Below are 20,451 nucleotides of genomic sequence, written 5' to 3'. Positions count from 1 at the left end.
ATGATGGCATCATATACTGTAAATGTTCAGGTTCACTTGATTGACAGGCAGACGTGTGCAGTGCCAGCAGGATGCAGGAGTCGTACTGGACTGATGTGGTGAAGACGGAGCCGAACCCAAAGTCAAAGCTTTTCAATTTCAAGATGGCGCCGACAGCGATGGCAGCCTTGGTTACTCATGACTTGTTAATACTGTTTATTTTGTTATACTACACAGCCTTATGTTGGTTTACTGAACTGATGAAGCCTCTTGGATGAGACGTGAAACATCTTCGACCTCAAAAACCTAGTCCAGTTGATTTTTCTAAGTTTTTTCAGCTTTGATTCAAGTGGGCACATAACACATGCTGAATTTAAATTGAGCCCAATCACGCCCATCAGGCTCAGTGTTCCCATGACCTGAATCATATGACCTCTGTCTACCTGCTGCTCATTGTCTATTTTCTTTCAGAGTATACTGCATATACCAACCATGATCCATTAGTCATTTGCCAATCCTGTAGTCATAGCAGTCCAGCCCATTTTAGCCATTGGCCTATCTGACCTTGAGCTTTGTCTTAACCTGCTTCTTGTCTGTTTAAATTAAATAACCACCCTAGTCATAGTAACTGTCTCATCCCTTGAAGCACAGGCTTAAGTGGAGGAGTGGCAGCAGTTTTCCACTCAAACATATTGATCAAACTTATACCTAAACATAGTTAGACATAAACATACTGTAGTTAAGCCCTGATTATGGCGCTGCTTATGGCTGCCTTAGTAGTGTGCTCTCTCGTGTGTTTGTTGTTTTTCCTCTGTCTTCTGCAACCCATCCCGGATTACCTTCACCAGACAAAAACTACTAGACAACACACAACTCACTCCAAACACCTTTTCTCCCATTTTTGCTAATGCAAAAAGCTGTGTGGACATTCTGGTCATAGAGGCAGCAGCCCTCTGTGGAACCTGAAGAAAACACCAGTGAGGGAAGAGAGTGCAGGCCCTGGTTAAGTTATGACAGAGAGGGACCCATCTATCCACCTGGCACATATCCACTCTAGCCAACAAAGTGGATGAACTCCTTCTCGTCAACCGGACTAACTGACTTCTTGTGCTCTGCTGCTCTGTGCTTCATGGAGACTTGGCTTAGCAACTCCATCTCAGACAGTACAAATACCAGGGATCCAGGTAAACAGAACAGTTGGCATAACATAGTTATCCTGGAAAACGAGAGGAGGCGGAATCTGCTTCTACGTAAATGAACTTGTAACACAGACCTAGAAACTATTTTCATCAACTGCAAACCATTTTATTTACAGAGAGAATTTTCATCATTCATTTCTGGAGTGTTACTTTTGAGTCCAGTATTTTGTGTTAGAAGTATTATAACATGGTCAGGACAATTATGGATTCAGCAGACTTAGACTAAAGTTGTTAAATACCCCCACTCATGATTTTTTGAATGCATTTACATGTCTTAAAAAAGGCAGTTGCTAACAAGTGACTACAGGAGACTATAGAGGCTGTCGGTTATATCAAATCATGCCAAGTATCAAGACTCATGTCCTCACTAGTCCAACTTGAATGCCTTGTTATGCTTGCAACCTAATCTAACTGATCAATAGCTAGATCAGGTCACGCTATGAAGAAAGGATTTTGAGGAGGAGGTTAAGCGCCATATATCAAATTACAAGTTGGAAGCCATGGTGGTGACATTGAAGTCATTGCACTGAGGTGTAGTATGTGTTTATTCTAACAATAGGTTTTTACATCTGGCGATTGTATTTGGGCTCAAAATATCATAAGGATAATCACCTTTATTGGCCAAATATGTTACACACAAGGAATTTGTTTCCAGTACAGAACCGAGGGCCGGGAATTGGACCCGGATCAATTGCTTGGAAGGCAGCTATGCTAACCACTATACCACCAACGCCACATATAACTAAACCTCTGTCAGGAGTGGGACAGAGTGCTGTGCACTTGTGAAGATTATCTTGCTGAACAAAGCAAAGTGTCATAAACTTTAGTTTGTCAAAGAGTTTACTATCTGCAAAACTCCAAAAGCTTATGAAAAAATTCCATTGCCTTTTTTGTCAAACGAACCAGGGTGATGCTAACTACTGGACTGTCCTACAAAAATATGTCATCCCTATGGCACTCTCTAACTGCAACATTATTAAATTAACAGTGGAACCTACCCATCTCAAAAGTCCCCCCACCAACAGCACAATACCGCAGAGTCTCTGTGACTGTTCCTCCAGGGGCCGCTATTTTTGCTACAATATATTATGTGAGGTATTGTTTCTTTGCTTTAGTTATTATTGGCTGGAAAAAAAGAGATGGTAGGGTGGGAGTGGTGGGGCAGTAATGGACAGTTGATTAAAAGTGTCAGGTAAGAGTATTAGAAAGTTATTAGATGTCATAGTGGTGTGATAGTGGTATGATAGTAGAGGAAGTAGACATGATCTGTTCTCATAACAGAAGAACAGATGAGAACAAATGTAATAAAAGTTCTATGAGCTGTACCAAAACTAGAGCAGATCATATGGCTCCTCTGTGTGTGTGAGATGGATACAACTATGGATATTTCAGTGGCACCCTTGAGGGGACTGATCTTTTCCTTGGAATATTTTACAACAACAATATATTTTTTTTACTTAGTATTTCGAATTGAACAGCCCTCAACTTATGTTCTGTGTCATGCCCTCAGTATCATCTATAGGTTAGTGTTTTTATATGCACAACAGTCCTTATAGATAGATAGAGTGCTTTATTAATCCCAAGAGGAAATTACAACATTGCAGCAGCAAAGGAGGTATGTAAGAACACACACACACGCAAATAACATTATATACAAAACCTAATAGTCAATAAAGAAAAATGTGAAGTAAAAAAAAGCTTTAAAAAGATAATAAATAAGTTAAAATAAAAATAATATGTACTATAATCTAAGGAACTGTACAATACAGTTCCTGTACAATACAACAAGGTTCATCCATGGATACTAACAAGTTCAGATATTATCACAATTAAATGTGAAATGAATATGCATAATATATATGTTATCATAGAAGGTTCCTCTCTTGACACAGAGGTGAATCTCTGTACAAAGCAATAGCAGCTGGAAAGAAAGAGAAACAAGTGTTTTTTCTCACAGGTGAGCTAAAGTAGTTTGACCAGTAGGTCACGGGGAAGATGTGAGGTGTTCTTCATGATGTTTAACAGTTTGTGCAGCTTCCTCCTCTCCATAAGCAAGACCAGAGCCAGCCTTTCTTTTTCTGGCAGCGAGCTGCAACAGCTCTGCCTTTTTTGTGTTTATTTTCGTGTTTCCTTGGGCTTCTGTGTTTGCTTTTTTTGCTATATCTCTTTTCTGTGTTACACATCACGCATACAACATACACACACATGGAATTCTTCATTTTGTTATGACTGGTGCTTGATGCATGCGGAGCATAAGATATGAGAAGGAGATGTGTATGAACAGTGTGCAAATGAATACAGAGCAGTATTCTGTGACTATTGTGAGGCATGTTCTTTTATTTGAGAAGAGAAGACTAGTAAACGGATATTCCAGTGTGAAATTTATTATACATTAACGTATCAAAATAAACATGTGCACATGGATCTTCACTGTTTAGGAAAAACAGAAAAGACTACTCTCAACTTATTGGTATGCAATATTTGTATCAAAAGGTGCTACTATTTGATTGGTCAAAAACTGTTGGGGAGGAGCCGTGGTTTAGACTTAACTCTCCCGTTATTGGTCCTTCGGTCCATCCGTCCTCCTACGTCCTTTATGCTCCAATTGTAGAGGGCAGCACCCTAGGAAGGGGAGGAATACTTATACTCCCTTAATTTCTACATAGACACTCACTTCTTCCTTTGTTTCTAATGTCGTGGCTGGAGTGTGATGCCGGCTAAATTAATTCAGACAAACCATCCCAATTTAAAGGATCATTTAATATTACAATGTACATGTAGCAGTTTTTCATAAAGTCTTCTTTTGTCTAATGTTTTTCTCTGACCTCTACAGTAATATCCTGACTGCTATTGATGAGATGGCAAAAGGCCAGCGATGAGATGAGTGCCCAGGCTGTGTAGCAGAAAACTGAAGCAGATTTTGGTGTTCAGTAAAAAGTTTTGATAGCTTTAATGAAAAAGTTATCAAACCCAAAGAAGCTTAAGGCATCAAAAATGAAACTGTGGGACACTGTGTCAAAGGCTTTTCGGAAGTCCAAGAATAAAATTAAGGGATTGCCATCAAGAAGATCCTTATAGTTGACCAAATTGATGACTAGCCGAATATTATTGAAGATATGCCAACTTGTGAATCCACATTGGGATTCATGAATTATTTCATTAAGACCACATTTTGCCACATTTGACCACAACGTTTTGCCAATATGGAGGCAAATATTTTATAGTCATTGTTAAGAAGTGTGATGGGTCTCCAATTATCAATAAATAAGGGATCTTTCTTAGTTTTGAGGATCAATATGATACAGTAAGTCCCTGTCTCAAAGATGGTGGTAATTCTTCCTTGACAACAGGTTCATCATAGACAGCCAATAAAAATTTAGCTATTTGGTTTGCAAACACTTCATAGAACTCAGCAGAAAGCCCACCATTACCTGGCAATTTATTGTTTTGTAAATTTTTTTATGCCTGATAGAATTTCTTGTAAGGTTAGCTTTTTGTAGCATTCTCTGCTAAAATTAGGACTGGCAGTTTGTGCATTTGATTGAATTCAGGATGTAGGAACTATTGTGGGAATTATTAAGTTTATATAAATTAGCAAAGAAATTAGCGACATATATTTAGAAATAACATTGGAATCATCACATAGAGTGTTCAATTTTCAGTTTGGTTATGAAGATCATTTCTGCATCTTGTTTTTCTAAATTGAAAAAATATCTGCTGTTCTTCTCCCCCTCCTCTAACCATTTTCGTCGTGAGCGCACAAAGGCTCCCTTTGCCCTTTCCACATAAATTTTATCTAGTTCTTGTTGTAATTTTTCTAAAATTATATACTGATTTACATTGTTGGAAGTATCCATATTTAGGGCTGAAATGTCACTAATTATCTTCTCTATTCTGGACCTCTTTTCGGCAGCATGTTTTTTGTTAAAACCTGAAATCAGTTGTTCATTTTTTAAGAGCATTTTTAAGCTTCTGGTAACTCACATTTTTTTTATTAATACAAAAAGTATTGACATTTAGTCTTAATTTAATTGCTTTATGATCTGTCATAACGCTCACTGATACTGGGCTATAACAACTCGGTCATTAGGAGACATTGTTGACCATCAAAAGACTGAAACACCACCGATGGGGATAAACATCTCCAACTCACTGCCAGTCGGGCAGAACTGATGAAGCCTCTTGGATGATAGATGAAATGTCTTTGACCTAAAACCATGTTCCAGATTTCCATGTTATGTCTTTTGCTTGTTACACTTCCAGTCCACATCATTAATCATTAACATTTCAATGTAGTGCTCTGTGGTCTTCACCTTAGCACCACTGCTGGTGTGCTAATTGATATTAAATGACCTTTCTTCTCTCAAGACTTTACACTCTTACAAAGGTCTGTGTGATTGAAAGTTTAGACAATACACTATGTTTGACATGAACAAAGTGTGTGGATGTTTTGATGGTTCTCATTCACTATGTTTTGCATCAGGCACCTTCTTGTTTGGAGGTAGTGTCAGGTAGCTTTGGAAATATTTGTCCGGATATACTTCAAAGTTGTTTTTATTTACACCTTCCTAGTTAAATAAAATAAATGTTGTGCAGCAGAAGTAATTCAGTATGTCAAACATTTATGCGACTAGAAGTGCACAACAGGATTATGTCTGTGGTGTTGTAGTGACCAACTCCAGCATCTACAATGACCATGATGCTTGTGGCAGTGTCTGTTTCCTCACCAACACAAATCTACAACACAAACATTCTAAGTCATGAGCAATGTTACAGATAATTAAAACCAGATCATACTGGTATTGACAAAATGTGTAAAATCTTGAAAATATACTTCTGCTTTACTGTCCAGCCCTTTACAGATGTTACATCAGATCCTGTCAGGTTTTCAGGCTCAGTATCAGGGGATACAGCGTAGCACAAATAGTTTCAGTCCACTTACTGGGAGAAACAAAAGCCTGTTACCTGACAGATCCAGGCTTTACCATCAGTATGTTAGTAGCCCCGTGTTGTGCTCGATCATTGTTTGATGCTCACATTGTTTATCTGTGCTTGAGGGGGTAGCCACTGTATTCTAAATGTTCTAACTGATACCAGTGGCATACCCATCACCCTCAGTGCCTGCTGGCAGTTTAACTGTCTGAATAACAAGCACAATTCCAGCCAGGGCACTGTAGTACTATATTATATTTGCATGGACAGTATTGTCCCAGCATCGTGTACCAATGCTATAGCTCTCTCTTCCCAAAGTGTAGGGATTTTTTTTATTCATGTTATTGTAAACCATTAAACACAACAGGCATGATGTCTGTAATATATTTCAAACAAACTACCTGTCAGCACAGTTCAGTTTGGAAATAGCTAATTGCCAAAATGCAAGTGGTGAGTACTTGTATTTAGCCCAGCGTATTGTAGCTTCCATTCACCTAGTCTCCAGCAGTGCCAAGGAGTCCATTATGCAGCTTTACACATTATTCTGTAGAGAAAATTACACTGAATAACTGTGAGCTTTCAGGTGGTGGCAGGAGCAACATTAAACATCTTCACCTCAAAATTGCATCTCCCATGCAGTTCAAAATAATGTTTTCTCTGTGTGAAGTACTGCACTGCAAAATGGTGCTAGTTGCTTGATACAACTAGAGCATATATATAATTGGTGGATTTTTTTTCTTGAGATGCACTTGCAATCTGTTGTTTCCCAGATATATTACTCATGTTGTCGTGATTGTCTAAGACAGTTACTTTGCAAAGTCTAATCTACGATCTTGCAGAGACAACACCATCAAATAAATGTTCTCCTGTGTGACCAGTGATGTGTTCAAATCCCAGAAATCATTCCACAACATGCTTTGCTCATAAAATCTGAATAAAACAAATGAGCTGGTTTATATGTGTTAGAAATTAACCTGATTCTTTTGTTGGAAGCACGAGAAGTGACGATAGGAGAGGACTGTTTAAAATCAGCAGAAAGTTTACTGAATGTCTGAGCACAGGTAGGCCTTACAGCACTGGGATCAGAGAGATAGAGCTCCCGCAGGAGTTCCATCCACTGACCCCGAATTAAGTTTTTACAATACATTTTATCTTCTTGGGCTGCTCCGCCCTGGACAGAGGTGCAACGATCTTGATCAAGGTCCACAGAACAATGGGGTGGCCTGAGTTGCAGGCCCCCTGTGTGTGTGATACTAATTTGTATGTTAAACTGGCCAGGTGGTCATCTCAGGTTGTAGCCCCCGGCCTCTGCAGGACATCCCAAGACAAAGCAAAGCTTGGGATATGCTAAGTGGGTCGAGGTGTGAGTGTAAAACAGGCCTTTGCTAAAATGTAAATAGACTGTCTGGTCACAAAGAGATGCAGACATCTAGTCTCTACACAGAACTTACAGCATTCAAAGTGTAAGATTCTACTTGATTCTCATACAGTTGTAAGATATATAAGCAAGGAAAATAAATGTATTAAGAATAGCCAAAGCTCAGTAGTTCTGGACAATCATCAATACAGCTGTAATATGCATAAACAAGTAAGATAAAGTTATGAAAGGTAAGTAAAGGGAACTAAAGGTATGAGAAGTAACTAAAGCTTATAAAGTAACTAGAGTCTATAAGACTCAAATCTTACATATGGAACCTGCAAAAGGTTATAGTGAGATTTTGAGAGACATTCTTTTATTTTGTGCACTCAGTTGTAATGTGTAGACGTGCTGCTGTTAATGTGAAGTGTGCTGTTTTCACCACGGTGGGGCGCAAGGTTGTAAATGCACCCATTTTTGTTACTAGCGAAAAAAAAGGGAACGTGGAGTTCATGAGGTCGTCACACTATGAAGAGTGTAGACGTGTGTTATTTTTTGTCCACAATAAATATGCCTAAGAGAGCTAAAGGATATTATTGCCTCTGTCAAATCATTCCCTGAGTCCAACGCTGGTGAAACTGAGATTTATTTTTATTCTTTTCATTGCATTGCAATAAGTTTTGGGTTCCCTTAAAGTATATTTGCATTCCCCAAGTTATTGTGTTGATCCCAGCAAGTTGTAATACACTACCAGTTTTGGGAAACACTGCAGATACTATAGAAAGGAGAGTTAATGTGACAATTAACATGATACATTTATTGCTTATTCCTCCTTTCAAAGCCTGAGCTGTGACAGCAAAGGGCCACTGACTGTGGCGGTGTAGTGTTGGGTGTTAGCAAGCCATTAGCAAGCTTAGCTGACTGGAGCTCTCCTTGTTTCCACTGCATGGCTGAAATGAGCTCCTGATCATCAATTAAATGAGCGTTGTATAAGCATATCGATCATTTGCATGATACCCAATTACTCCAAGTAAATACAACGCAAAACAGACATTACTCAATGTCCATTTTATACATGAATAATAAGCTACACTTGAAAAGCTGCACTGAGTCGCCGCTTGTCTGTCATGTTCTCATAATTGGAAAGGTGGGCCAAAGCCCTCCTCTATGAAGATAAGCCAGTCATGAGCTGAGAATTCAGTTGCATTTCTGTTTCAAACTCTCTCACATACACTGTCAAACTCTCTCACACAGACAATTATTCTCTCTCACATTCACTATCATTCCATCTCACATTCAATATCATTCTCTCTTACATATGCTATTGTTCTATTTCACATTTACTATTAAACTCATTAACATATTCTATCATAATTTATTACATATACAATTATTCCCTCTTACAGAAACTGTTATGCAAGAATATAATAGATGCACATGTGTGCATGCAAGTGTGTGTATGAGAATATATGGTGCTGTCTGTGAAAGGGTTAGCCTATGATGGTGCATAAAAGAGAGTATTGTGTGTCAGAGAGAATGATAGATTGCGTAGTACAGTATGGAAGTAAATAAGTATGCCGGTACATGCCCTGCGATGGATTGGCGACCTGTCCAGGGTGTACCCTGCCTTCGCCCGATTGCCGGCCGGGATTGGCTTCGGGCCCTCCCCGTGACCCTGTTCAGGGACTAAGCGGTAGAAAATGAATGAATGAATGAATGACTGTACATGTAAGAGGGTATAGTAGTGTGTGTGTAAAAGTATAGTTGTGTCTGTGTGAGAAAGTATGATTTACAGTCTAAACGGCCTCCCATACTATACTCTTTTGGATCTTGCACACCTAATTACATCCAAAGCCTAGCCATGGCTGGACTCACAGTCACAGTCACACACAATCTGTCTGAACTGGCCTCGGCAGCCCACAGTAGTCCCTTTCACACATGACACATGGGAATTTGCAGGCTACATGTAGCAGTTGCTTGAACTAACAAGTTCAGAATGCATTTTTCACAGAATTAGGAATGAAGTGGATTTAGTCCCCCATCACTTACACTGAAATCAATTTAGGAAAGGCTCTCAGTACTGTATGAACAAGAGCACAAATAAATAACACTCTCTCTCAATGTGCATACAGTTGGGTGCAAAAGTTTGCATCTCCTTACTTTGAAATGGCAAAGTAGCAGAAAGAGCAAAACAGGTTTTTTCTCATCAACATAATATTTAATGCACATTCAGCTAGCGCAACTGTTCCTTCATCAACAGAAGTAACAAAAATGGTCAGAAAGTGTATTGAAAGAAAGTTATAGTAAAATAATGAAAATCATATCAGTGCAAAAGTTTGAATCTCCTTTATGAAATGTTCTAATACTTTGTATGTCCTCCCTAACCTCCTCCAACCTCTTTGGGTTCCCTCTGAGCAGTGCTTGTGTTCTTTCAGGTGTAACTTTAGCCCTTTCTTCATGGCACACTTGTTCCAGGTCAAACAGATTGTTTGGTTGGCTGCCGTGTATAGCCCTCTTCAAATCCATCCACAGGTTTTCATTGATATACAAGTCTGGAGACTGGGTAGGCCATGGTAAAATGTTGCCCTTATTCTTTCAAAACCATTCCTGAATTGACTTTGCTCTGTGCGTTGGTTCATTGTCTTATAGAAGAATCTACTGCCTCTTCATTACCTTTTTGACTAATGGCAGGAGGCTTTGCTTTAAAATTGGGTTGCATTCATTATTCCTTTTACTTTATGCAGAGCTCCAGGGCCTGATGCAGACACACCCAAAATGAGCCTACACCATATTGGACTATGGGAATGGTGCTCCTCTCCTTGTAGGCAGAGTTTTTCTTGCCACACATACCTGTGTGAAGTATCACCAAATAATTCAACTTTGGTCTCATCAGACCACATAATCTTGCTCATTAGCAAACTGCAAGCCTCCTGCCTTATGTCTAGAAGTAAGCAATGGCTTCTTGCATGGTTTTCTCCCAGACAATCCAGACATGTCCAGGCTACGCTTGACTGTGGAGATGTGGACTCTTATTAAAGTTGCCTCTTGTTAGGATGGCTCAAACACGGAAGTGAGCGAGTCACAAAAATTGACGGACCCAGGTGGCTGACTTCGATGCAAGCAGTGCAAGTTTATTTACAGTGTACAACAAGTGACCAAGAAATGAACAGACGAGTAACACTGGGACCGGGTGTCGAGCTTCGGATGGGAACACAGTCAGTGGTGGAGATGATGAGAAGAGGACCGGGCTGCGGACACTGGGACTCACTCCTGGACTCGTCGAGTTGGATGGTACGGAAGAGGAACAGAAATTGTACATACGGTAAGTAGAAGACTGTGCATCGACCTACAGGGTGGTGGTGAAGCAGAGCGGAGGAGGTCCGTGGTCCGAAGGAGCGACTGAGGCGAGGAGGGAATGAATAAAAAGCAGCTGGAGAGAAGGAGACAAAAAAAACTAACACAGATCAGAAGGGACAACGGGGAACAAACGGGCCTGAGAAATGCTAGAAAGAACTGGCAGGGGAGTGAACGAAGTGCAGGGGCTAAATAGGGAGAAACTAATCAGGTGCAGCTGGTGGTAATCCGGGGGTAAGAAGCAGGTGTAAGGGATAACGTAATCAGGGTAAGGGAGTGAAAACAGAGCGAGAGGAGTGAGAAAGTAGGTGCAGCCGAGCAAACCTGACACCTCTAAGGACTTTGCTACACTCCCTGTTGTTTGTCTTGGATTCTTATGTAGCTCTTGAGCAAGTTTCCTAGCACCTCCTTTCAGCTACAATATCAATGAAAATATGTGGATTGATTTGAAGAGAGCTGTACATAACAGACAGCCAAGCAATCTGACCTGGAACAATATGCCAAGAAGATTTGAATAAAATTACACCCGAGAGGATCCAAACACTGCTCAGAGGTCACCCAAAGAGGTTGGAGGAGGTTAGGGAGGACATACAAAGTATTAAACACATACAGTGCCTTGCGAACGTATTCGGCCCCCTTGAACTTTGCGACCTTTTGCCACATTTCAGGCTTCAAACATAAAGATATAAAACTGTAATTTTTTGTGAAGAATCAACAACAAGTGGGACACAATCATGAAGTGGAACGAAATTTATTGGATATTTCAAACTTTTTTAACAAATAAAAAACTGAAAAATTGGGCGTGAAAAATTATTCAGCCCCTTTACTTTCAGTGCAGCAAACTCTCTCCAGAAGTTCAGTGAGGATCTCTGAATGATCCAATGTTGACCTAAATAACTAATGATGATAAATAGAATCCACCTGTGTGGAATCAAGTCTCCATATAAATGCACCTGCACTGTGATAGTCTCAGAGGTCCGTTTAAAGCACAGAGAGCATCATGAAGAACAAGGAACACCAGGCAGGTCCGAGATACTGTTGTGGAGAAGTTTAAAGCCGGATTTGGATACAAAAAGATTTCCCAAGCTTTAAACATCCCAAGGAGCACTGTGCAAGCAATAATATTGAAATGGAAGGAGTATCAGACCACTGCAAATCTACCAAGACCTGACCGTCCCTCTAAACTTTCAGCTCATACAAGGAGAAAACTGATCAGAGATGCAGCCAAGAGGCCCATGATCACTCTGAATGAACTGCAGAGATCTACAGCTGAGGTGGGAGACTCTGTCCATAGGACAACAATCAGTCGTATACTGCACAAATCTGGCCTTTATGGAAGAGTGGCAAGAAGAAAGCCATTTCTTAAAGATATCCATAAAAAGTGTCGTTTAAAGTTTGCCACAAGCCACCTGGGAGACACACCAAACATGTGGAAGAAGGTGCTCTGGTCAGATGAAACCAAAATCAAACTTTTTGGCAACAATGCAAAACGTTATGTTTGGCGTAAAAGCAACACAGCTCATCACCCTGAACACACCATCCCCACTGTCAAACATGGTGGTGGCAGCATCATGGTTTGGGCCTGCTTTTCTTCAGCAGGGACAGGGAAGATGGTTAAAATTGATGGGAAGATGGATGGAGCCAAATACAGGACCATTCTGGAAGGAAACCTGATGGAGTCTGCAAAAGACCTGAGACTGGGACGGAGATTTGTCTTCCAACAAGACAATGATCCAAAACATAAAGCAAAATCTACAATGGAATGGTTCACAAATAAACATATCCAGGTGTTAGAATGGCCAAGTCAAAGTCCAGACCTGAATCCAATCGAGAATCTGTGGAAAGAACTGAAGGGGCTGAATAATTTTGCATGCCCAATTTTTCAGTTTTTTATTTGTTAAAAAAGTTTGAAATATCCAATAAATTTCGTTCCACTTCATGATTGTGTCCCACTTGTTGTTGATTCTTCACAAAAAATTACAGTTTTATATCTTTATGTTTGAAGCCTGAAATGTGGCAAAAGGTCGCAAAGTTCAAGGGGGCCGAATACTTTCGCAAGGCACTGTACCACGAAATAAGGGGCTGTTACGAGGTATGCACGTTACAGTAGTTAGGTACGGACATAAGGCACGTACAGTACTTCGGGTAATGCTCCGGCGACGGGGGAGCGTCAGCCAGGGGTATAAATAAGGAGGAAGTCAATCAACAGGATGCACCCCAGCTGTGTACACTGACAAACGAATCACTAATTATGAATGCCACACAGCTGAGGTGCGAATCTCGATGGTCGAGAGAACAAAGGAGAGGACGGCGGAAGAGAGGCAGGTCACGCCAAATGGACATGACAGCTGGTTTTGTGTTAATTGAATTAAATAATTATACAAATGATGCGTGGCATTGTGATTACCAGTTGCCTCACACCAAGAAGGTTCCAGGTTCAAGGCCTGGCTGACCCGGGGCCTTTCTGTGTGGAGTTTGCATATTCTCCCAGTGCCTGCGTGGGTTCTCTCCGGGCACTCCGGCTTCCTCCCACAGTCCAGACACATAGAGCTTAGATTGACTGGTGACTCTAAATTGGCCTCTTGGAGTGAAATCGAGTGTGTGGATGTCTACATGTCACATGCCTGTGACAGACTGGTGTCTTTTTCAGGGTGGGCCCCCCCCCCCCCATTGTAGCCCACACTGCTGCTATACACGCATTCAACACCTTGCTTTTGAGCTATTCTCTACATATGATTAGTGAGCAGTGCTCCTGGGAAGATGAGATGCAGAGTGCCTACTATAACTGACAACGGTTATGACTACGCTTGAGAGGAAGGGGCTGTATCATTTGACTACATGCCACTTTTCTAAGCTCCTTCCTTTTCCCTCACATCTTAGGTGAAAGGGACTAGGACAAAGTTTGGGAACTGAAGACAATTTGGACAAATGAGACAAGCTCAGTGGGTGGTGAGAAACACTGCTTTATGTACTAAGGAGGATTGAGAAGCTGTTGGGCAGTAATCAGGGTAATTCAGAGCAGCTGGGGTGGAGGCAATTCCTATTCTCTTTGGATTTCATTTCCACTAAGTGGTTTAGTTGTTTTAAACTCAACTTGTTCAACTTTTCTTAATGTTTGTATGAACGCTTACCCCGGTCACTCGTGTAAAAGCTGTCTTAGCTGAGTGGTGATGTCATATAACAATCAATAGAAATTATGGAAAAAAAAGATGGCAGAGAGTAAGAAAATGTTGTGAAGTTGTAGAAAAATCTTTCTCTCCTCCTTTATCATGCAGTTTATTGTAATTGGTAGATGGAAGACGCTGGAGTCTGATCTCTACTCTCCAAACACATGTCATTTATGTGTGTTGACATGAGACATCCTTTCATTTTGTCCTTCACTTGAAGTGTCCAATCACAAACTCATTTCCGATAAAGGTGTGTGACAATCCATAACAGACTTCAGCAAAAGATGCACTCATGTATTCCTGATTATAGCCATTCTTGGCAGCCTCCTCGCTCCTCAGAGCAGAAGTAAGTGCTTTGGGACATCCTTCATCGTGGTGGAGTGGAATGACTTCAGGTTAAGTGACGATCAAGGAAGGATAAAACAAGGGAATTGGGATTCACCTATTGAAATTCTCTCTCTTGAGACCATGGCTATTTCTCAGATCTTATATGATCATCTTATATGTCTTTGAATGTCCTTGGATGAGCTCCTGGGTGACCGAAGATGTTCCAAGTCTCTTATATCAGCTCTAATGAGCAAGGAGCAAGGAGGCTGCTGGAGGATCCATGACCGAAGAATGCATCCTTTGTGGAAGTCTAACAGGAGGTTAGCAGGAATCACAACAGGAAGTCTAGTAATTATTGAGGGATGTCATTCTGGACCAGTGTGGTGGATGCACAGATCAATATTGCACAGTACGAGTAGTCAGGTGTCATGGTGGCTCGATGGTTAGCATGTCTCATAAAAGATTTACCATAAATGTAAGAATTTTATTGCTAATGAAAATGATCAAAATAACAGGGTTTATTACACACTAAAGGGTCAACTGTACAGTCACTTGTGTGACAGTGAGTACATAGCGGATTGTGTCAATCTTGAAATTCCAACAAGGCCTTTAAGCAAAAATAAATGCAATGGGCACCCATCAGTAGAAACCAATGACACACATTTGATGAAAAAACTACATACTCAATGAACTGTAATATTTTAGTGGTGTTGGGGCTGTATCTGGTTATTTAGACAACTTTCAAAAGATATCAGTCTGACATTTCATCAGTATAATGCAGGTGAATGGAATGTAGCTTGTAGTAATGTAACATCAAATATTTTAACTGAAGAAACAGTTCCTATAAAGTATTGTGGGCAACAAAGCAGGCTGACAGATATACTGCACACAACACTTCCTCCAACCTATATGACTTATATGGTTGTTTGTGCCTTCCCTCTCATATCGCTCATAGAAGCATCTACCTAAATAGCACTCCAATGGTAGCAGCCAGAATTCCAACAGCTATCAGCAAGCTGGTGGAATCCGTCATCTTGGAAACTGTCATAACTATGCCATTACAATTATGAAATCATTATGGTTTCATTATGTTTTGCCACACAAATTAGAAGGTTGGAGATTCAAATCTCAGTGCCTGCAGTCCACATGTCGAAGTGTCTTTGGGAAAGACAATGAACCCCCCAAGTTGCCCGTGATGGTAGCGCGTATGCATGCAGAGCCCTCGGCTCCAAGCAAAATTTCGTTGTATGTATCACAATGTTACAATGACAATAAAAGAAAGCTTCTTCTTCTTTTTCAGGAGCAAAAAAGGCTGGAAAACAGAGGCCACGGTGGAATTGAATCCCGCTTGCCTGAGGGAAAGGGGGTTAGGGGTTAGAGTTAGTCCTGTATTTTTGTTTACCTAGCCATCCACCCCAGCCTCCTTCTCCTCATCCCAACAAGCATTTTGCGCTTTTATATACTACAACACATTACCTTTCCTCGTCTCCTAATTATTATGGATGCTAGATGTCACCAAACTGTAACATGATAGAGTTGCAATAACCAGCACAATGTATAGAGCTGTTTTTTTACAGGACAGCCTCGCTGCACATTTTCTTTCAGAAGAGAGTCAAATCAGGCTTACACAAAATCCAGGCAACCAAAACCAGATAGAAATACAGTAGTGGAAGGTGAAGGTGTAGAACATGCAGAGATCAGAAGCCAGCAAACAAGTAATGCTGCACTTATGCACTTACTTATGCTGCTGTTTCTCATACAGAAATGTGACACAGATGGATTAAATTTAGCTTTAGTCCTGTCTTCCTTGCCAACAAAATCCAGCCTGAAGAAATTTTTGATAAATGCGGTTCTATTGATTTTTCCGGCACTATCAATTTTACTTTAACTTGCCTCACCTTTTCTATATGAATGGCCATCAACTGCTATTATTCACCATATGGATTTTGTATATGCAGTTTTTTCAGAGATACATAAGTGGCTCATCTGGTTCAAAAATGGCTGGGTAATTTAAGACTCAATAAAAGCTGTTGTGGATTTCTGCATCAGTGTGCTGAAGTCATGGACCTGTTCGCATTTGATGGGACAATCAATTTCTCAATTCAGATCCTAGTTTGATTAGGCTGCTGCAAAAATGATTCAAATAAAGTGCACATGAAGTTTAATGTCAAAATAACTTCAGTGGTTTCCTGAAGTCAAGCACATGATACTGAAGCTCTAATGCAAATGTGATAAATGTGTTTTAGGGAAAACAACTCCTCATCCATGTTAAGATGTCTTTACATCAGATACAATAAAAGTCCTGCCCACCAAGCCCACAGCAATGAGGCTGTTAAGCCCAGAGATCCGGATAATTATTATTAAATTATTTAATAAAATAAAAGCTTCTTACAATGTCCAAATAACAGGTTGTGCGAGGCACTGGTGTAAATGACAAGTAATTCCATTTGCAGAAGTTGAAAGCTTTAGAAATATTTTGTGGGAAAGACATTGAACTCTCTGATAGGCAGCAGAGACAAAACCATGGCTGATGGAAGAAGAGTCTCTGGCTTTAGTTTGTTTGCTAACACGTTGACACACATTATCTTTAAACCTTTAGCTAACACATTCAAAGTAAAGAAGGGTGTGCTCAGCTGCTCGACACGTTCATAAACTAACAAAAATAGGCAAGAGCAATAGTGCTTGCAAAAACAGGAGCACTAGTGACAGTTATGCAGCGCAAACTTTATTCCAGACTTAAGCTGATGTTTTGGCAACCACACGCCTAGCTCTACTTGTTTCATTATTGGGGCACTCATGATTTCTTATTGGTCCCCATATTTTTTATATTTTATATCAATTATTGTTATTATTCATTTTGATATTGTTTCTTTATAGTTGTTCTTTCAAAAATGATTAATCCCTTATTACATCTTTCTACTCAAGATCATATTTTTCAGTATGTTTGTAGGGTTTAAGTTTTTATGAATCGTGTTTATAGAAACTGCTATGCTTTTTGATATAATCTTTATTATTATCTGTATGCTTCTCATTGCCTTGGACTCATATGTTTCCCAGTCAATGATCCAAAGAAAACCTTTTGACCGAAACTTCACCTCAATAAGAAAACCCTGGGCAAATCTCAAATGCTGCAAAAAAGTGATTAAACATTGCTTTGTACTGTTGCTCCCTTAGTAATACTCTTCACTGTCTTCAGGCCCTGATTCCTCCTTTGTTGGTTGTCATTCCTGGTAGTGGAGACAAATCTGGTTCTTCTGTTGTAGAATGGGCCTGTTTTGGTTCGTCTCCTTCTCTGGTTGTCTTTTCCTCTGGGCTGATTCTTATCTTATCTTTTTATTTTACAGGGGCTTTCCTCAGGCCTGCTCATTTCTGGAGGCCTACTAAAACTGTTAGCATAATATTGCATAACATTCAGTTAAATTGAATAGCACCAAATTATTAGATGTTGAGGGCTGTAAAGGGCATCACTAGTTGTGTCACTAGGGCAAAAAAGTACATTTCTCAGCTGCATTTGGTGGACCCTTTGAAATGTAAAAAGCCTTGTTGCACTACATACAGTATGGATCATACAGTAGCACATGAGAGAATGCAGCTCTTTAACTGAGAAAAACACTAATCTGATTTGAAAGACTGATTAATTGAGAGGTTGGCTAATGACAAGTGCTACAGTAAAATCAAACCAAAAACAACTAAACTGCCAAGGACTACTCTCAGATAAAGTATTGGAAGTTCTTAAAAAACATGTTGATAAAGTAGGTTTTGGCTCAGTTATTTTGTTTCTAATTTTGAACTTACTTTTTGGTTGTTTTAAATATGTTCATTTGGCAGAAACTGGGCTCTTTTTTCCATCCCGATTTTTTTCATTCTGATCCTCCTGAGCACCAGTTATGAAAAACAACAAGACAGTTTATAATTTTAATTAGATTAGAGTTATGATAGTTTGAGACTGTGGTAAAATGATAACTCATTAACAGGGTGGCTATGATTCTTTATGCGATCAAATGCAATATATTGTATAGTATTCCTAAAATCTATTCATTGAAAGGCCTTAGATGCAGTCAAATAGAGCAGTTTGTTATTGAGTTTTAAAGATTTTAAAACAATTTATTTGGCATATTGGTAATTAAGATAATTTTTCATTTTCAAAATTGCTTAATTTTTGTTTAACGTAGTCTTGTAGACAGACTCTTGACACTGACACATTATAACAAGGACAGCTCATCATGTGTACACACACATAAGCCTAAGCTTTATTGCTAAGTATTATCAAAAACACAAGGAATTTGACTCCAGCTCAGCGGACCCCAATGTACACAACAATAAAAAAATACAGAAATGTATAAGTAAAAAAGCACAAGTTAAAAGAGCAAAAGATAGACTAACTGTGACGGCCCAGGGGAAGAAACTGTCTCTGTGTCTGCTTGTTTTGGCCTACAGTGACCTGTAAATGTTCTTATACTTGTGCAATGCTTTTCTATGCATTGCAGCACACTCAAAGTGCTTTCACACTATTTAGCCATTCACATTCCCAAGCACTCACACACCAGTGTCATCACCAGGAGAAACTGGGGGTTCAGCGTCTTGCTCAAGGACACTTCAACATGTGGAAAGGACAAGCCGGGAACCGAACCGCTAATCTTCTGGTTAGATGACCTGTTCTACCTCCTGAGTCACAGCCGTCCCCAGGAGGGGAGGAGTAGCACCGTTTAGGTGGAAAGGAGTTCAAACTGTTTGTGTCCAGGATGTGAGGGCCCTGCAGAAATCTTCTCTGCCCTCCTTTTGACTCATGAGGTGTACAGGTCCTCCATGGAGGGCAGGCTGGCACTGATGGTTCTTTCTGCAGTCCTGACTGTTCACTGAAGTCTGTACTTGTCCTGTTTGGTTGCTGAGCCAAACCAGACTGTGCTGGAGTTGCAGATGATGATTCCTCTGTAGAACTGTATCAGCAGCTCCAGGGGCAGGTTAAACTTCCTGAGCTGACACAGGAAATACATTCTCTGGTGTGACTTCTTGGTGATGGTGCTGATGTTGGTTGTCCACTTTAAGTCCTGAGAGATTGTGGAGCCCAGGAACTTGTAGGACTCCACGACTGAAACAGTGCTGCTGAGTATAGTGAACATAGATAGGGTGGGGGGGGCTCCTCCTAAAATCCATCATGTCGTCTACAAACTTCAGGATTTTTACAGAGGGGTCTCCTGAGGCACAGTCATTGGTGTAGAAGGAGAACAACAGCAGGAGAGCACACATTCCTGGGATGCACCTGTGCTGACAGTCCAGGTGCTGGATGTGGTTTTCCCCAGCCTCACCTGCTGCGTCCTGTCTGACAGAAAGCTGGCAATCCACTGACAAGTGGGGGCAGGCACAGTGAGCTGGGTAAGTTTGGAGTAGAGGATGTCTGGGATGATGGTGTTAAATGCCAAACTGAAATCCTGTACCCGGTGATGTTCCGTAAGCTCCTCCATGCTAATGACGGCTTGTTGGACCAACACTGATTTTTCAGCTCCTCTTTGCTACTCTGATCTCCTTTGTCAGTGTGTTTCTAGCCTGGTTATACAGAGTCCTGTAGGCCTCCTCTTTGGCATGACATGGCTGTTTGAGCTTCACTATGAATCAAGGTTTATTGTTATTGTATGTGCACACAGTCATAATGGGCACAGACATATCCTCACAGAAAGTGATATGAATCCCCCCAAGCCACCCACCCACACACACACACACACATATGATCTCCGCAGTGAAGGTCGCCATAATGTGAGTGTGTGAACAGGGTTTGGTCCACTAAGTGGTCCATCTAACTTCCTGGTTGCAAGCAAGAGCAGACGTCTTTACTGCTCCTCTTGTCTGTTCTGTTTTTCATATCTTCTACATTTTCAAGTCTTTGAACAAATTCTACAACTATTAAAATGCCTCCAAGAGGGAAAAGAGCTAATAAATCAGATGCGAATGAGGAGGTTGAAGCAGAAGAAGATTATATTTCAGCGGCGCAAGTAACAGAGATGTTGAGTCAGTAGAAGCAGATGTACACCGCACAGTTGAGCCAACAACAAGATAACTTCAAAGGTTTTGTGCAACTACTTATGGAGACAAATAACAAGAGACTCGACGACATGACCAGAGAAATACAGGAGATAAAAAC

Source organism: Monopterus albus, unplaced genomic scaffold (genome assembly GCF_001952655.1).
Source record: "Monopterus albus unplaced genomic scaffold, M_albus_1.0 scaffold223.1, whole genome shotgun sequence".
Classification (NCBI taxonomy): Eukaryota; Metazoa; Chordata; class Actinopteri; order Synbranchiformes; family Synbranchidae; genus Monopterus; species Monopterus albus.
Note: the sequence above shows the minus strand (reverse complement) of the source record.